The sequence below is a fragment of the Athene cunicularia genome (genome assembly GCF_003259725.1).
Source record: "Athene cunicularia isolate RWA chromosome 3 unlocalized genomic scaffold, athCun1 chr3_part1, whole genome shotgun sequence".
Taxonomy (NCBI): Eukaryota; Metazoa; Chordata; class Aves; order Strigiformes; family Strigidae; genus Athene; species Athene cunicularia.
This window is the reverse complement of record NW_020799097.1, coordinates 80,702,135-80,720,627: the sequence shown is the minus strand read 5'-3', so window position 1 is coordinate 80,720,627 and position 18,493 is coordinate 80,702,135. Positions and strand designations below refer to the sequence as shown.

Genomic DNA, 18,493 nt, shown 5'->3' with positions numbered 1-18,493 from the left:
AAACCCAAACTAAAAAAACCCTCACAAACCCCACTACAACCCTAGTACTCTGGAAAGCACCACAATTTTGTTCATTAACATCTTTCATCCAGGTTCACCTTCAGAACAGTTTCTGTACACAACACCTTGACCCAGCAGGATTCTAGAAGACTATATTGTACATAAACTGCATTCATTTATACATTTACAGACCCATCTCACCATTAGAAGAGTGGTGGCGAATGTTATGTAAAAGGTTATATAAGGATTTCTGCAATGGAAGTGGAGCCTAAATAAATTTCCTCAGCTTGTAGCAGTTCTGTAACAACTACAGTGCTTAGCACAAGTTCTGTTTCCTTACCACACTTTTATTCCCACGCTTCTTGCAGAACTGTGGAGAGCCTGCAAGACTGCAAGTCCTCCTTTAATGACACACTACAGCTTTATACGAAATAGCACCACTTTTTCCAAACTCCCTATCCGTCAATCCCTGATGTGCTGACCCAAGGTCCCATGCATGCTTTGATAGCACACAGCTTAAAGGTGTATGACTGCTGTACTTCCCCTTCTCTTGCCATTGTCATAATATTCTTCAACATGAGCTGTTACAACTCAGGGGCTTATTCTTTCAGATAACGAAGTCAGCAGATATTATTAATTTTTGGAGAGGGATGAGAAGAGGTGGAGAATCTGTTTCACACTCACTTTGTTTCTAACCGATATAGTGACTTCTTACGTTACATGAAAGATAAACCTTGCTTTCAATTTCTCCTGCTGTGCTTGTCACTTTTTAATTGGGTATGATCTTGATAGAGTAATTCGCACTTTCACAGTTCAGTCCTGCCCCTACATGCAATTTTACAATGCCCTTGAAGCACACAGCTTAATATATCAGCATTATTCAATGACAAAAAGTAATGGACAAGAATACACCACTAGTCAAAAGTAGGTCAGTAAAAAGCTAACACTCATTTGGAAATCAATTCACATCACTAAACCCTACTCTCTCCTGTCAAATGCTTTAAGTACATTAAAAGAAATGCAAACTTTGCTGCTGAAAGAGAAAGCTCCCCAGACTAGCTTTGTCTCCTTGCCTTATTCTGCATGTAATTGGAAGAGCTGTGACCTGGAGATTTTGCTGGAAGGAAAACACCGCTTAAAAATCTGATGGAGGTTACAGCCCTCGTAACAAACTCCAAGCAGCACTGCAACAAATACAGAAATACTTTCAGCCTTTAGATCATCCATTTGAAATAGAAGACAAGAACAAATTAGCAGATATTTTTTTAATTCTAATTTAATGAATCCATTCACCATCCCATCAAAGCAAAAAAATGCAAACAGGAAGCTGTGCATGCCTTCAGTCTTGCTAAGAAAGTACTAGATGACAGAGGGGGGGAAAAAAGTAATAACAATTTATGAGATTCTTTTCTGCATAAACATGCTTTATTTTACATTTAAGTGAATGGGATTGCTTTTTTCATCAGTTCTCTGGGGATTTACGTGCTTAGCTCATATTGGCCTTGAGGGGAGTTCTTAAAATAAAGAAGTATAAATACTTACAGAAGATCAGACACCAGGGTATTTGCTAAGACTAAAAATAGACTTTCCTTGTGAAGCCTTAATTGAAGAAAAGTGATTCAGCATTTCTTTCTCTTATTTTATCATATATCTTTCTTCCTCCTTACAGCAGCAAAGTCTAGTCTTGTAATCAGTCCTGGTCAGACAGAGCTGAGGGACAGCAGTGAGCTCCTGTGGTGGCCTTTTAGTTGTTACAAAGTATAAATCTGCCATTTTAGAAGCTGCATAAATATCTTCCAATAATTAACCTACATAGTGTTATTTTAAAATAACATCACATGTTGTTGTTTCTCATCTGAAAGCAGTCCCAGTGGGGTAGTGTTATTTCTATTACTTACAAATATCATTTGAGCCTGTATGTGAAGGTGTATCATCATTTTTATTCTTTAGTCTTGGACATCATAAATTGAGCATACAAAGACCTATGGACCACGATGTGTGCTTTGGATTCTATGATCAAGATTTTCAAAACCCTTCTAAAACTGAGTATCGGACTGGAGACACCTTGAACCCAGTGTCCACATGGAAGTTTTCGATGTGGATGCTTGACACCTCAGAAAAAAAAAGTCTTTAAAATTAAATTAGATACCTTAAAAAATTGGTAGCCAATATCACAGCACTTTTTAATGGCTAGCCTACAAGTGTGTAGTTCTCTATCATACACACCTTGAGTCCCAGAGATGCAACATCCAAAGTTAATTTTTGCCTTCCACTCTGAAAGGCTTTTTTTTTTTTCTTTTTGGGAGGGATGGGTGGACAGTGGGGGTGAACAGTGACACACATTTTTTACACAAAATTAAAGGTTGGAATGGCTGCTAGCAGATCTAGACCCAGCATGAAAAGAACTGCCAGACATTACCTGCCTGCACAACAAACCTGAAGCCTAGATGCAATTAGCCTCTCCAATCCACAAACATTACATTCCTCCTCAAATACTTTATTAGTCAGGTAGAACAAAACTCCTGCTGGCTTTAATGACTTTTTTGCACAATTTAAGGATCTGGGATGAGATTTGGCTCTTAAGAACAATATAAAAATAGAAGTAACTCCATGGACACACACTGATCCACCTGGAGTAAGCTCCAAGGGCAGAATTAGGTGTGAACAAGATTGCTTGCCCTGTCACTATTCTATAGTTTTTAAATGTAGAAATTATTATTAACACTAAGAGAAAAGCAAAAGCAGAACATGATGAGTTGAAAATATTTAATCTTTTCTGTTGTAAAAGATGTGCTGCATTAATGTGTGAAGTTGAGGTCTGAAAAACTGCAGAATGGCTTTGAAATATTGAAAGGTTAGCTTGGTAAACCAGTCAAACTTCAGAGATGACATCTCAGCTGCTAAACTACATGTCAAGATGATTTATCAAGCCCCAGTAACAAGATTTTGGATTACAGAATGGTAAGGAATTTTGCATCATGCCGACAGACAGGGGAAAAACCCAAAGAACAAGCTCTGTGTAAAGAACAACAGCCTCTCTCCAATGCATTATTCCCAGGACACTCAAGCAGAAAGAACAGAAAGGGCCAGGATTAAAGAGAGGAAAACAGGTGTCTTGAAAAAGACATGCAAATACTCCAGAAAAAGCTAACAGTCTGGGTTAAGTCAATCAACCAAATTCTATGCTGGTTCACTGACTGTCTTCCAGTAATAAAGTAAGTGTCAAGATTTGTAGTTACTATCTGTTTCTTCCAGCAATTGTGGTTTGTTCTAAGGAATGTGCTAATCATCTAAACATCATTGCAGGACAGCATAAAACTAGCCTGACGAAATTATTGCCACCAGAGATGAGGTGGCCAAAATTTAGGAAGATTCTAAATAGATTGGCTATTCTGTGACTAGGAAGACTACATAAAGGTGAACTGGCAAGACAAAAATTGGTAACAAACATCTATGAAATTAAATCCACACATTTAAAGACATAACCCAATCTTACTTGACTGAGTTGAAGATACTATCTGCCTAATTGGAGATGATTTGGCAACTCAACCACAAGACCTTTTCCTCTTTCTGAAAACAGCTGGCCTGCAGAACAGGATACTGTCCTGCCACACAAATGTAAAGCTGTGCTTTGCAGTGACACACAAGCACAGCAGTTCTGCTAGGACTGAGCTGTGCATATGCAGCAGGGGTGCACTGTGCAGGGTTGCTAGACAGCCTCAATCCCTCTGGATGGCAGAGAGTCTGCAGGAACTGCTGGGTGATTTGGTAATGTTGATTTTATCATAATCCCATCCCACAAGAGGACAGGGGGCTTTCAGGAATCTATTGTCAAATGCCACTCCACTGCTTTCACAGCTGTCAGAGGGATGCAGTATGTTGCGTCTTGTCCATATGAAGATTTCTGCCATCAGCTTCAGCTCTCTCTCCAGCACTAGATGGTCAACTGCTCTGATACCATAGGGTAACTCTTCTCAGATATAAAACCAATTAAAGTTCTATCTTAAGCATCACTGTCTTAAAATTCTTTGCTCACTCTTACATTTAAAATCTTATAGTATACTGCCACTTCATACCCTCAACCTTTGTAAAAATATGGGAAGTAATAAAAATATATGAAGAGTAATAAAGAAATACAAAATTGGCAGAACACAGGACAGCATAGCATTTTCCCACCTATGCTGCACTGAAACAGGAAAGAGGAAAAGTACAGAGTGAACAGCAGATCTTCCTCAGGAAGTTCCCTCTGGGGTTGTTAATACAGAAGGTCTACTTTTAACTTTCTCTCAAACACGTAGGTACATCCTGAAGAGGAGGAAGCATGCAGTCATGCTGGGAGTGGTGGGCATCGCAATACCCAAGACACCAGCTTCGTCTCTTTAGGAGACCCAAGAAAGGCCAAGTACAAGCTCATTTGGGGAGATGGCAATGTTTTACACATAGCAGAAGCAGGCAAAGAACCACGCTCCATCTGCTTTGTCCCTCTGCCTACAAGGCTCCCAACATACATACAGCTGGCTTAATTTGTAGGGCTTGGTGCAACAACGAATTTGAAACTGCAATGAGTCAAGTGATACCTTGCCTTTGACATAAAAAATTACAGCTAAACATTTATAGTATATAGAAAATACTGACTTTAACAGAGGGGTCATGTCCTGCCCTCAAGTTGGAGATCAGGGAAGATATAAGGTTTAAAAAACCTTGGCATGAACAGAAGTTTGACAAAGAAATAAACCTCTGTAAACTAGACCTTAAAAAAAGCAATGACAGGAGGTACCAGCAGCTTCGCCTATAACAATTTAGAATTCTGTCTCTCTGGGCATGGCACAAAAGGTTTGCAGAGCAGAAAAGCCAGGGGGAAACACACACCACCGTGCATAAAAAGGTACATTTGAAAAACAGACATTCCCAGAATTTACCTCCTGAACATTCTTCACTGTATGTGGTACTTCTCATCCAAAGAGACAGGTGACCCTTCAGGTTCTGTGATGATTAAATTGCCTAAATTGAAGAGAATTACCATACTTTCACAGGGTTTCTAAGCTTCTTTAAAATTTCTGTAAAATCTGGTGAGCCTGACACACAGTAATTCCTCCCGTGCTACACGTGGGAGAGACAGCAGGGGGAAGGAAGCAAATTACTTTCTAAATACTTTCAGTAAATAATCTACCTTTAAAAAAAAATCAGCTGAAATCTTACAAATTTTTTATTAAGCAGTATCATAGCAAGCATACCACTTCTAAATTAAAAGGGCACTAGGTGAAATGTCGGCCCAGCAGTGACCAGAGCACTGAACTTACAGGACAACAGACCTGCCTTGATGCTTTAAGCAGCTATATAAAGTGTAGGGAGAGTTATAAAGTGGTTAGTGCAAGACCATCCACCTGTCCAGTCACTGGTCAAGGATCAGCCTGCAGGCCTTCCAACTTAAAACTTCTCTCCTGCACATACCAAGTCTGCAGTATCCACAGGCCAGGTGCAGATCCCCTATTACAGGTTTGGTTACTTTTCCACAAGTGAATCAAAAGCTACAAATGTTTAGGGTGCATGAAATAGAGCTTTAAACTGGCTGCAGACGTTAAGAAAACCATTCCTACTTCTTCATGTGCTTGGTACCGGATGGCAGTGTTCTCACTGCAGGGAAATCTGAACTCAAATCCAACCTCTCTCTGCTTTACACTGCTGACATAAATAAGCCAGCTTCTCCCAGAAATGTTTTCTTCGTTACAAACAGGTTTTATTGTATTTAAAATTAGTTAAGACATGGAACCATGCACATTTTTTTTTGCTCCAGAATGGCTGCACAGCACTGCTTCTGGAAAGATGCTGGAGATATGGACTGAGAACATCCTTAGGGGATGAAGGCTCCTAATTCTCCTACAGGCAAGGGCAAGGGTTGAGTCATATTCTCCCATCCCATCACATGGATAGGACTCTCTTGTTTTGCTAGATTCTCTGCAGCCACCCAAGTCACTATGTACCTTAGGATTGACAGTATCATATCCTTTCCAAAAACCATCAGGAAAATTTCCCTTCACTTTCCATTCCTATTTCCCTTCCATTCTTCACTGAATAATTGGGGAGAAATGAAGGGGAAGGCTGAGGGGGAGAGAGCAATCTGCTTATATTTTCTTCATGTTTTTCTTTACCTGGTTTTCCTCTCTGCCTGTTCGCAACTTATTGCTTCAATCCTCTGCTGACCATCTGTTCAGACACCACCCCTGCACCCCCCCAAAAAACCCTAACGTTTTCTTTTTTCTCATTTCTCCTTGCAAAGCAAAGCCTGAACATCAAGGAGAGACATGTGTCCAGCTTGACCTCTGAGATTGTCAGCAGTCACAAGAGATCATCTGGAAACCATTAAACAAGCTAACAAGGCAAGCAGACTTGACATGTGCATAGGCATCAAAAGAGTTTAGACTTGTTACTTGAATTGCCACAAGTTTTTCCTGAAAGTAAGATTTATGTTAACACTGTTAGGTAAAACAAAAAGACCCAGAGTTAACCATTTTATACAGCTATCCAAGACAACTAGCAAAGAAAAATTATGCTTTATGCAAAGGCTAAGCTCCATGACAGTAACTGACAACATCTAATGCCTATATTATGAAAAGGAGGAACAGTTCAAATTTTTTTTGTCTGAGGAGACAAGCTTTAAGACAAATGAAATCTTGATTCAGTTTTTGGCTTAACAGGATACCTTATGGCTAACAGGGTTGACATCTGTCAGAGGTGTTCAGCAACATCAAGGCTTCTAAAATACACAGTAGCTAGCTAGTTTAATTTCTCCCACGGTGGCTGTTCTGCTGAACTTTCAAGCATTCAGTATTAAACCTAATGTTTTAGTCCCTGAATTACAACCAAAAAATGATATTAAATGAGTAACCCATTTTGGCTTTTCAATTAAGGTCACAAAGGGAAGGTGGTCAAAGACTTCTTTGAATCACTCTAACCCCTCCAGAAATTTTATTCCAAAAGGACTTTACAAAATTTCATGCTACTCTTAATATTGCTAATTATCTTTTCTCCAGCTCAACATGTTGGCTAGTCAGGCTATACAAATTAGCAAGAACCCAGGCACCTAGAAAGACAGCCCTCATGCAGAGGATAAAATATATTTTGTACTTCAACAAATATAATTATTTAATGCATAAGATGTTTGTGCTCGAAACTTCTTTATGGAATACAAACACAGCACCACAGCACAGCCAAAAAAAAAATTAGAATTTGCTCCCAAATGCTGCCATATAATCTGGCTATTAAAAGAGATGAAAGGGAGAGCTGAGTACAAGCATAAGAGCTTTGAAGTAAAAAAAAAAAAAAAAGAAAAAAAGTGTTAAAAAAAGGCCAATGTTACCACTGACAAAGGAAAATGACAAACACTTATCTTCACTCCAGTAGAACAAATGGCTGCTAAGGCATCAGTCCTTCAGATTATTTTAAAGAAAGCAAAGCGGAGCTCAAAGGTATATACCAAAGGTTAGAAGTAATACAAATTGCGATAGCAATGAGAAAGAGGAATATTCAGCATTGCAAGCTATTTTTTAACAACCTTGAAATGACATCAAATAAAGCAGTGACTTTCTGTACCAATGCTTATAAATGATAACTGCAAATAGCTCTAACTTGCGTTTTTGCACTGCTGTTCTCTCCAAGGATCTAGAACAGGTCTTCAAACTACAGAGAAGCAGCAATTTCTTTTCTAAAAAATAGCTGACAATGAGCAGCGATATAGAGAAGCAAAGTGTCCCACATAGACCAATACATTGCAGTTTTCAGAAACCCTTTGTAAACTACTTGGTCACTGTTGGCTATACCAGGCATTTTTTCTGCAATGCAATTACAGGGCTTCTAAACAAGAAAAAATGCGAAGCTGCCCAGCACAGAGGCTGAATAGAGCCTGTTCTGTAGTCATTCCAGAAATAAGGAATAAAGCAGACAGCCTTAATATATCACTTTCCTTAATCCCTAATAATCTTTGCCCTGGCTGCTGCTGCCTCAACCTGCACCCAACTGCTTATGAGTTTCGTTAAACACATCGGTAATATTTGGTTATACTTGACATATCAATGTAAACATGATGCTTTTGACCATGAACATGCAGTGATGCCTTAAAAGCCTCTACGCTACTAATATACAAAGCTAGAACAGAGATTTACAAAATGTAATTGGAAAAACCACAGCAGCTGAGCAAAACAGATGTAGCTACAAGAATGTATGTGTACAAGTGCTCATACTAATCCTGAGCACCAAAAAGGGCAATCACAGACACAAGTGCACACAGTTGAGCGGGCATCCTCTGAGAAGCTTTCAAGATGGGATCATTAATTTAACTGGCTGATTTAAAAACATTGCTTACAACATAAAATCTTTGTTAGCTTTCTTGTTAACTTTCCAATACAAAACTCTGCTAGACATCTTGAAAGCAACATCTTTAATATCTCTAAGTTAAGGTGGTGACAGTGAAGGCATAAGATTTCCCTTAAGATGATAAAGTACATTTTATAAATGAGATACACACACTACTTCCAACTGCACAATAAACAAGGGATTCCAATACCATTCCAAGGGAAGACAAAACCTACTACATTGCAGATTACCATGTAATTTCCACCTTTGGTACTCTGTATTTCATCTTTTTTTTTTCCTCGATGCCCTCTTCTGTCACCAGAGTCAGACATAAATCTGCATCTTTCCCTTGTCTGGATAAACTATAAAATATTTGAGCTCCCTGTAACCTTTTTTTGGCTAAAAAAAGAGACTTAATTCATACTTTGCTTAGAGAGATGATGAAAAAAAATCAGCCTTATTACTAGTTCAAAATCGCTTTCTAGATTGAAGCAGACAGTTTCAGCATCAATAGAAAAATCTTTTATTTGAATTAAACCCTAAGACCTCTGTTTGGCAATGTCCATAAAAGGAGGGAATTAAAGACCTTGCCCTTCACACGGAGTGTCAGCACTGCTATATTGTAAGTAGGATGAGTGGATTCATTCTTCAAAGCAGCACAATGCTTTAATGCAGTGGCTTCTCTTATATATATATATATTTTTTTTTTTTTTTTTTTACTGAAAGGAACCATTTCTGGTGGAGCTGATGCTTTTTCTTGACTTTTGACTATGATTTTCTTTCTTGTATATTTTGTCTGACATATGACCCTAGCTGTCTCTCTCCCTGACTCCTAAGTCTACATTGTTTGTGTCTCATTTTCTTCTCCATTCTTCTTTTTTCTTTCCACTCCTCTGCCTCTCAAATTCCTCTTTTTCAGTTCTTGTCAATTTTGCTATTTCATTTAAGCTGTAAATCATTCATTACCACAGGGAATTTTACTTCTGGTTTTGCCCTCCATACCAAACTTGCCGTGCTTAAGTTACTGCCAGAAAAGAAAAGTTCTAGCACAATCTAATAAGGACTCCCAAGCTGGACTCTACTGGTCATTCTGGTGATGTTTAAAAAATTTCCCAGTGGCTGATGTAGACTCCTTCTACAGTAGCTTAACTTACCATTTTCTAATAGAAAATGTTCCTTAGGTATGAATTCATGTGCTTATTGATCTAATCTCCATGACCAAATTATTTTTTGAGTGGCTCCTGGGAAGTTTTAAGTTCTTACGTTTTGAAGACATGAGCTAGAAGTCTAACTCTGGTAAAAGTCGAGGTCCAAGTCTTCAGGACATCCCAAAACCCACAGCAAGGGCAGTATTATGAGGCTGCTCCAAAAGGTACAGAATTAGGATTTTATGATTCCTCTCTCAACCTTCTCTCCTCACTAAGGTGCAAGAGCAGCAGTAACTCTTACTTCTTCTGGCCAGGAGAAACTAATTAGCTCTTCAGACAACATCCACCCATTTCTCATCACTCCTTCATGGAAAAGGTAGCCAAGTAGATGGAATTGTCTTGTAAGCCACCAGCTGAACCACACCAAATTTGATCTGCAATGCCTAGGGAATGAAATTTTCCACCAGTCCCACAGCCTGAAGACAGAGGGGATGACTTGCATTTCCTGCTCAGGTATCCTGTCTAATTATTGGGCAGTTAACAGTATAAGAGAGACAATCTGCCCAGGAACAGACCGGAGTAGTGCCAGAAAGAGAAGTGGATCAAGTCAAATAGGGGGGAAAAAAAAGTAATAATGAAGATCAGGTTGGAAAGTGCTGCTGGAAGAACTGAGCCCAAGGGGAACTCCGTTGGTCTCATATGGTCTGCAGCTGATAAGCACATAATAGCCCACTTCCTAGGGCATTGTTCAAGTCTGAGTAGAGCCAAGTGCTACAGAGCACCAGACTGGACAATATTTTTTTCAACTGAGCTACTACCTCTTTGCTTGGCTGACCGACTGATATGTCAGTTGAACAGTCAGAGATGGCTTGCCTGGCTTTACCCCGACCCCAATTGATTTTAAAGGTTGGGCCAAAATGCCCACAGTCTAATAGAAGCAGACTTGTACCAGCCTGTACATTTATGCAAAGTTGAAGAACATTCAACAGTTTTCTGAACTTTAAGGTCTCCCATAGATTTTGCTGCTCACACCAGGTAAAGTTGTAGAAATGAGAAACGCTTACACAGCAATACTTCCTCAGTGTTGGACCGCAAGAGACTTTTTCAAAGCGCTGTTTGTGCATTTTAGCTGTGAAACTTCCAGTGATATCAGTAGGAGTCACACAGCTAAATTCCCCAAGCAACACTTTTGGAAGATGACTTATATTTAAAGGAGGATTAGAAGAAAATACTTCATACACTATTTTCCATGTAACATTATCAGTCTTAAATTCAGAGAAGTATGGAATCATTTGGGGGAAATACACGATTCACTGGGTATCAATTTTTCCATCCAATTAGGTTGGGCAGCTATGCTGAGTGTTTAACACATACCCATGCTTCGCCCTCCCTTTCCACAGAGTGTATATATTAAACACAAGTTAAGACTTCTGGGTTTTCAACTTTGTTGATTTTACATTCCTTTTGGGATTTAAAGTACTATTTTGTTTAATTATTTTTCCTCTACTCATCCACAGTATAGAATGACAGCAATAATGAGCTCAGAATCATTGTACAAATCCCAGTAGGAACCATTCGTAGTTTGCTAATAGGACATTATATTTGCATTACCAAGTTCAGTTCAAAGCACATTGTGTAAATTAGCTCTGAGAGTTACTACCACAAATCTAAAACCAGAACATCAGGTCAATTAGCACATCTCTAAAGCACATTAGTTTGGGTGAAAACATAAGGGGTATGATTAAAATTCTAGGAAATCCTCTCCCTTCTTGGGCTAAGCGCCTCTCAAAAGAAATCTGGTTTTGTCTCTGGGAGAAACCAGAATGCCTTATCTCACACCAGTGTGGACTGATGTTGGTGACCCCAATACCTGATAAGCAATACTGGCCTGTTCTAAAGAGGGTCAAAATTAAGTTGCAGGAGATGTGGAAATCCTCAGAACCCCATAGAGACATTGAATTCCCCATCCAAATTAAAAAGGTGAGTATGAGGAAGACTTGGAGGATCTGGGAATTTACAACAGAATATATTGCTTACATGAAAATGCAACTAACACAGAAAAGCTATTTAGTTTCTACCACAAGAGATAAACCTAGCACTGCCAAGCCCACAGCCACAGACCAAAAAAATCACAGTTTAATAATGATGAGAGGACGCCCACAACAAATTAAAGCAGGGAGTTCCCAGTAACAAGTACTGTAGGACTACTTACCTTTTGGACAAATAGCATACATATATATATACACACACAACTACGGAAGTAGTTAATGAACTTAATGAACTTCAGAGACCACATACAGCATCTTTGGATCAAACTTCTGTAACAGAAGCATATAGACATAACAGGAGAAGGGCTATCCTAATGAAGTTTTACCTCAGGACCTCAACTCTGAGGAAGCCAAAGGATGTCAGATAAAAATAGAAGAAAGGGCCAAGGGATACTATTTTGGTCAAGCCAGTTGATTGGTCTAAACCCTCTAGTCCATTCAGATCAGTCTTATCAAGCCATCAAGTCAGGGGCCATACCTCTGCCAAGCCAAAGATGACCTTAAAATTAATTCCTTGGATCATTTTGTGGTTACCTTCTGAAATTTTACCTGAAAAACTGCCTCATAAAGCTGCTTATTCTGTAAATGCTAACCCATAACACATCATTATTCTCTGCAGAAATATACTTGAAATAACAGCTAGGTGACTTCAAAGATTAAATAATCTTAAACTAAATGATGGGATTTCAGATTACACCACAGAAATCATTCAATGGTCAGGTTTCATAGTTGACTGCATAAAAATGGTCATTCCTCATATACTAAAATGGCTATAACTGTGTCACAGAGGAGGATTTAATTATTAATAATTACTTCCTTTGTACTGCATACACACCTGTTTGACAACTGCCTAATGGGTCTATAGGGTTTGAATTTACCAAAGCTTCTGACAAGCCCTGGAAGATATATGCAGAACCAGGTAGAAAGGTATAAAAAAAGAGATACTGGAGAAGTAATTTGGATGTTTGAGTCTAGTACATCTGCAAAATGTTTCCAGGTCCATGAACATGACCAGCTACATATCTGTAACCTCCTTGTGGATGAAGTGGTGAGAATAAAAGGATCTGACTATTCGAGACACTGGGCATGCTTTTGGGTAAAAAACAACACATAAATACATAACAGATTCCACCCTACCTGCAATGCAAACTGATGTGTGAAACATAAAATAGGTTTTTAGTGCATTATAAATAGCTGACAAGGACTTAGGAATACTCATCTGGGTAAAAAATGCTTTATAAGGAAGACAGTAGCACATGAAAGATCAGAAACCATATGTAAATTGGAAGAAAATGAATATATTGTCAGAATGCCAAGGAAAAAAAAAAGGCATATTTCAGAAAGCAAGCACTATAAGATGCTTACTATTGCATGAAAACTCAGCAGCAAAACAGATGAGCTAGAGTGCCCAGCAAAGTAAAAGCTATTTGGTATAATAAGTGCTTCTGAAACCAGGTAGAGTAACACAAATCAATAGACTGCTTATTATATCTAACTATTTAGTAGCACAGGAAGACTTAGATTAGCCTTAGAAGGATTAGGTTACAAGCACAAATGAATTTGCAGAGGCAAGGAAAGAACATATTATTGCAAGATGCAATAGGATCTACTGTGAAGAAAATTCTGTCTTTAAAGGACTATTCAGCTGAATTTGAATTCTCCAAATTTTTTTTTAAATCAGCTCATGACTTATTTTCTTTCCTTATTTCAAATACAGCTGTTCACTGCAATTCACTGTTCTTTTCTATTGGGTTCTTGATGGCTAATGTTTCTTCCGTCATATTTTATAACTATTAAAAGAGGCAGAGAAACTGCAAAATCTTTTATTCTGGGAGAAAAAAAAAATAAAAATTCTGTCAGTCTGCATTTCTATAACCCCAAAGAAACATCAATTCAAAGTTTCTCTTTAACATATTCAGATGGGCAAATGTATGGGAATTTGTGTCAGACTTTTCTTCAAGATGCATCCACTCAGGGTCAGGGCAAGCACAGAGGGGAAATAAAGCTTCTCTGCTTTCCCGGTGTTTCACATGAGACTGTCAGTCTGCTATCACTTCCCTAATGAGTGGCGTAACTATTATTCTTAATTGTGCATTATGCCAATTTTCAGCATTTTAAAAACTAAATTACTCAAAGAGAAAGGAGATGTCCAAAGGGAAACCATTTCCTTAAAATACATTTGAGCACTAGCAATTAAATACTCACTTTTTAGAAAGTTATGAGGCAGAATTGCTTAATAACGATTCATTTCAAATGATCCCAGAGAACCCCAGATTTAGGGGGTTTTTTAATAGCTTCATTCTCCTTGGCCTTCCCCAGAAGATATTTAAACAGGGCACAACACTGCAATCAGCAGCAGGAAGCAAGCACTGCTTCACTAAACCAAAATGGAGCATGTCAGCAAGGGAAGATACAGCTGCCTAACCTTGATTTCTGACATTGCATCTTTGCTCAAAATATATTATTGTGGGAAGTTCTGTGGCATTTGGACAGCTACAATTCTTTGAAAAGCATTAACTTATTGACGTTTTCATAATTTTTTTTTTTTAACAGTGTTTTGAATACTTGTTCTCCCTTCAAATCAGACAATCTATAAGAGTTATCGGCCAGCTGAACTGGTCAAACAGGGAGCCAGGTACAGTAATTTCAGAAAACTCTGACACTTCCACTCCCACTGCCTGAAGTTATCACCTCTTCCTCCTGGGGTTCTTAACGATTTCTTAAAATCCACCTTCTATGGTTTGAGAAGCTCTCCTCAAAACTTTTTCCATCCTGACTTCAAGTTACTACTGTAGTCATCCATTTTCTACTTGGAAAACAGGAATTTCTTGTTCATGAAGGTTCAGGACCAGGAGTGCATTATGCAGCTGGCACCCGAGGGGATGCTCTCCAGCTGGGAGCACCCTGGCAAGACTCGAGCCCTACAGAGAGTGAACAGTGCCATCTCCTGACCCACTGCCCTGAGTTCCTGGGGCACGCCAGCCTTCTGGAGTCAGCCAGGCATGTAAACATTTACCCAGATTCAGATGGCAGGACAGACCTGCCAAGCTTGCACGGTGCAAGGACGAGCTGAGAGGAAGGCAAAATGAAGGAGAATGGAAAGAAACCCTTCTGCAACAGCTTCTGTCACCCCGCCATAAAAATCACCCTGTAGTTTAGTAAGAATCATCTTTGATTAACCATTTATCTCCTGGGCTCCTTAGCTAAGAAACGAGCAACAAAGACATTAAATGACATTGGATTTCTTGTATTTGATTTGTCCTGTTTTGAGATTTCATCAATTCTGAAAGGTGTTGATGTAATCTGCTTTCTACCAGAGCACAGGAAATACAAAAAAGATTTAACTCATCTCATACACAGCAAAAATTAAAGTAATTATCCTGCTTTGTCAATTATTTGAAGTATATTTGGTTTTTTGACCTAGACTGTCCGAGAAACAGACACTACAATTTCAGTGTTTACCTGTAGCGCATCTTTTATTTACAGTGATTTCTAGGAAATTAATGCTACTCTTAAGCACATTTTTATGATGGACTTCAGTTTTCCCTGAGGGCAATTTCATCCTTAGAAACAACACAATAATGCAAAGGTTCTTTAGACAGAGAAAAAAATATACAGGCACCCTAATAGGCTATAAATCCTTCCCACAAACTTCTGCTGGTTTTTTAAGACTCTTAAATTATCTCTGGTGTTGTGGATTGGGTAATCATGGCATCCCAGATGTGGGGGAAAGGACCAGATGGACAACAAAGAAAAAAAAAAATCCTTCACTGTTCAAAAAAAAAAAAAATCTATTTCAGGGAAAAACTTCTTAGAAAAAGCACGGAGGCAGCAATGTACTTCAGCTACCACAATGGGAATTCTAGCTGATGGGAACCACAACTATTTCAAGATCAAGGACCTTCAGAGTAAAGTGACAGCTTGTATGTCTGGACTGTATTTAAAGGCAAATCTCAGCCTCTTGTGCTTTGTCTACTGCAATTGCTGAAACAACATTTCTCATTTTTGCCTAAACCAGTGAGCAGATGAAGTGTCTTCTGGACTAGCCAAGATAGTTAATAGAAGACCACTTGGGGAATTTTCTCCTGGTAAAAAGAGAGAAGCTCTCAGACTACTCAGGCTTCTGCCCAGGATCAGATGATCCCTACCCAGCAGCCTCCAAATGATGGCTGCAAGTCACCTACTCCACGAGGAAGTTCCTGTGCCAAGAAACTGCTCAGCATCCTGCCTTTAAATGAGCATCATTCACTGTTGGATCAAAAAAAAACCTAAGTGATGTTCTTCATGGAGAGAGAAACTGTTTCACCATTTCAGTTATATGAACAGACCCAGAAAGACATGGGTAGCAGAGACAGGAGCTGATTCCAAGAATTCAACTGCTCAGTTCGTTGCTCCAAACTGTAGAGACCCACAGCCTAAGTCTGTTAAGGCTATTTCTGCAGTTTCACTTCTAAAAGCATTTTACCAAGGTGAAACTAAATCCCACCCCTCAGCTGTAAAGAAGGATACACTGCATCCTGCCAACGCACATTTCACCACAGGTGATGGGCCAGATCATCATGTCACCTGAAGGACCAAAATGATTCAGAAGCTCGGTAGGGATACCTTCAATACCAGAAACAGTTAGTGTTCAGGGAGGTTGCTTTCCAGCCTCCTGCACAGGGATACACCACACCTCACCAAAGGAGACCAAAGACATGCCAACAGTTTGTGGAGGGCAGAGCGCCCTAAGTGGCAGGTCTGCCAACCGATTGTGATTGACAATGCCTACCAAGGGGGCTCTCAAACTCTCCTCAAAGGAAGACTGTAACTTGCAGAGGTCAAAGCAAAAAGTTAATCGGCTGGTACATACCACAGAAAAACTCTCACTCTTCTCATCCTCTCAGCAGGGCTCTGCTTCTGATCTGCTTTTTTCCTCATTTCTTTTCCACTTCCATTCACCCTTCTTCAAAAGACTGTTAACAAAGGTATTTCATCTATCTGCAGTCACAGGTTTAAGTATCTGCATCAACTGTCTACGTTCCTATAGTGTCAGCATTCACCTTAATCCAGAAACCACACACAGAATATTTGCAGCTAAGGTGGGCTGGTAGGGAAGGCTGCTTTAGGGGAAGGAGGCATGTCAAGGCCTGTTTTAACACAGGAACTGCTGCAGAAACAAGGGTTAGGAGGTACCAGGGGGCTTAATTTTGAATCTGATAGATAGCTATTGGAAGAGAAAGGGGAAGACAGCAAAACAGAAATGGGAAAACCCCCCAGCACAAAACAAACTTCCCTGTCTGGTTTGCATGGACATTAAGGACTCTGTGTCTTTGAAAGAATAGCCAATATAAGTAATTTCAGCAAAATCCTGTTTTAACTGCATTACTTAACATGCTTCCAGCTCAACCCTACTATCCCCTCACATATTTAAAAGGCCAACACATACAAAGATCAATCTCAATGTGAACAGCTGTGTCTAGTGCTGCATCAGCACAACTCATCACAGGCAAGTTAGTTTCCATAGGGCATAACATGCAACACCCAATCCAAGAACAAGTCAAATGATATTTCAGTTCAATGCTTTTGTTTAGATTTCTTCCTATTGCTATCATTTTTCACATCTCCCTTTATAATTTTAGTAGAAATTTCTCCACCCCCAAGCACAATGTTTTGAGACTTTCTAATAGAATTAATAAAGAGATCCCTTAAAAAGCCCCTTGAAAAACTCCTTTTCTGATCATCTTTAGCTAAGTTGAAATATTTATTGTTTTATCACTGGAATGAAGAGATAATAAGAAAAACATAATGTCCTCAAGAATCAATGCAACACAAAACACAAAGAGCAGTGGGGACCCACCTTAGCAGAATCAAGTGTCTTCACAACTGACTTCCCTTAAAAATACCAAAATCTTTATTAAAAAACAAACAAACAAACAAACAAACAAAAAAAAAACCACAAAACCAAGTTTGAGATACAAGCTTCAAGCACTTCTATGTTATCTAGGTGTGATATTCCTCACGAGAGACAGAAAGCCCCCTCCTTCCAGAGAAGGCATGTGCACACTTGGAGAAATTAAGAAAAAAATCACTTATCCCATTACTCACCCTGACATCAATTTTAGTCATTTCAGTTACAAATTCTCTCAATGACAGTGTTCCACTATGAACCCTTTTTCCTGGTCATCTGCTGAGATTAGCACCTCCAGCTCTTGGGGAATAAAACTGCAACTCCAAGACCTCCCTTTAATTGCTCTTCCTGAGCAATTAAACCTTGTCTCCAATAATAATGGGTTTTGAGTTCAACAACCTCCCATAGCATTCAGTGATGTTACTAAAGCTCTGCTTCAAAATAGCTCCAAAACATCAGCATACTGCATAAAAATAATGACAATTAAAGACAGCATCCTTTCTAAATTGTTGTCAGGAACAAGGAATAAAACTCTGAATTTCTAAAGAAACAAAATCTTTTCATTCTGGGATTTAAAAGGAGTCTTCTCTTCTCTTCCATGAAGATTGTATCATTTTGACAGAGAACACCAGAACAAATTACCGATGGGGTGAGGCATTGCAGATTGAATCAAAGAGTTCAAATAGATAGTGCTCACAATACTGCTACTAGAAAAAAAAGAAGCAGAAATCTCTTTGCCTCAATCACAGATCCTTTGTCCACCTGCATAAAACTCCCAGAGTCTGGAAGCCTACTGCTTCAACTCCTGATGAGCATTCATGGTTCACAGTAGGTAACTGGCACAAGAAGATGTAACAAGGATAGAGCAAGGGGTCAGAGGGTTGAACTCCTCCTAATGACAACCCGTGTGGAAGGCAAAGTCAAATACAAAACGAAGTGGTTCTGGGCCTCAACTGGGACACAAGGAAACAGTTCAAATGAGATAGCAAAGATATGGCAATAGTTTTCTTGCATAATACACCTCACGTTACTCTCATACAAGTAATCATAAGATAGAT

General features: G+C 39.1%; 1 protein-coding gene across 1 annotated transcript in view; it reads right to left on the bottom strand.

The window, feature by feature from the left end:
* The window catches only part of DISC1 (DISC1 scaffold protein), a 184,041-nt gene that overhangs the window by 48,504 nt on the left and 117,044 nt on the right, over nucleotides 1–18,493 (bottom strand). The window lies entirely within an intron of this gene.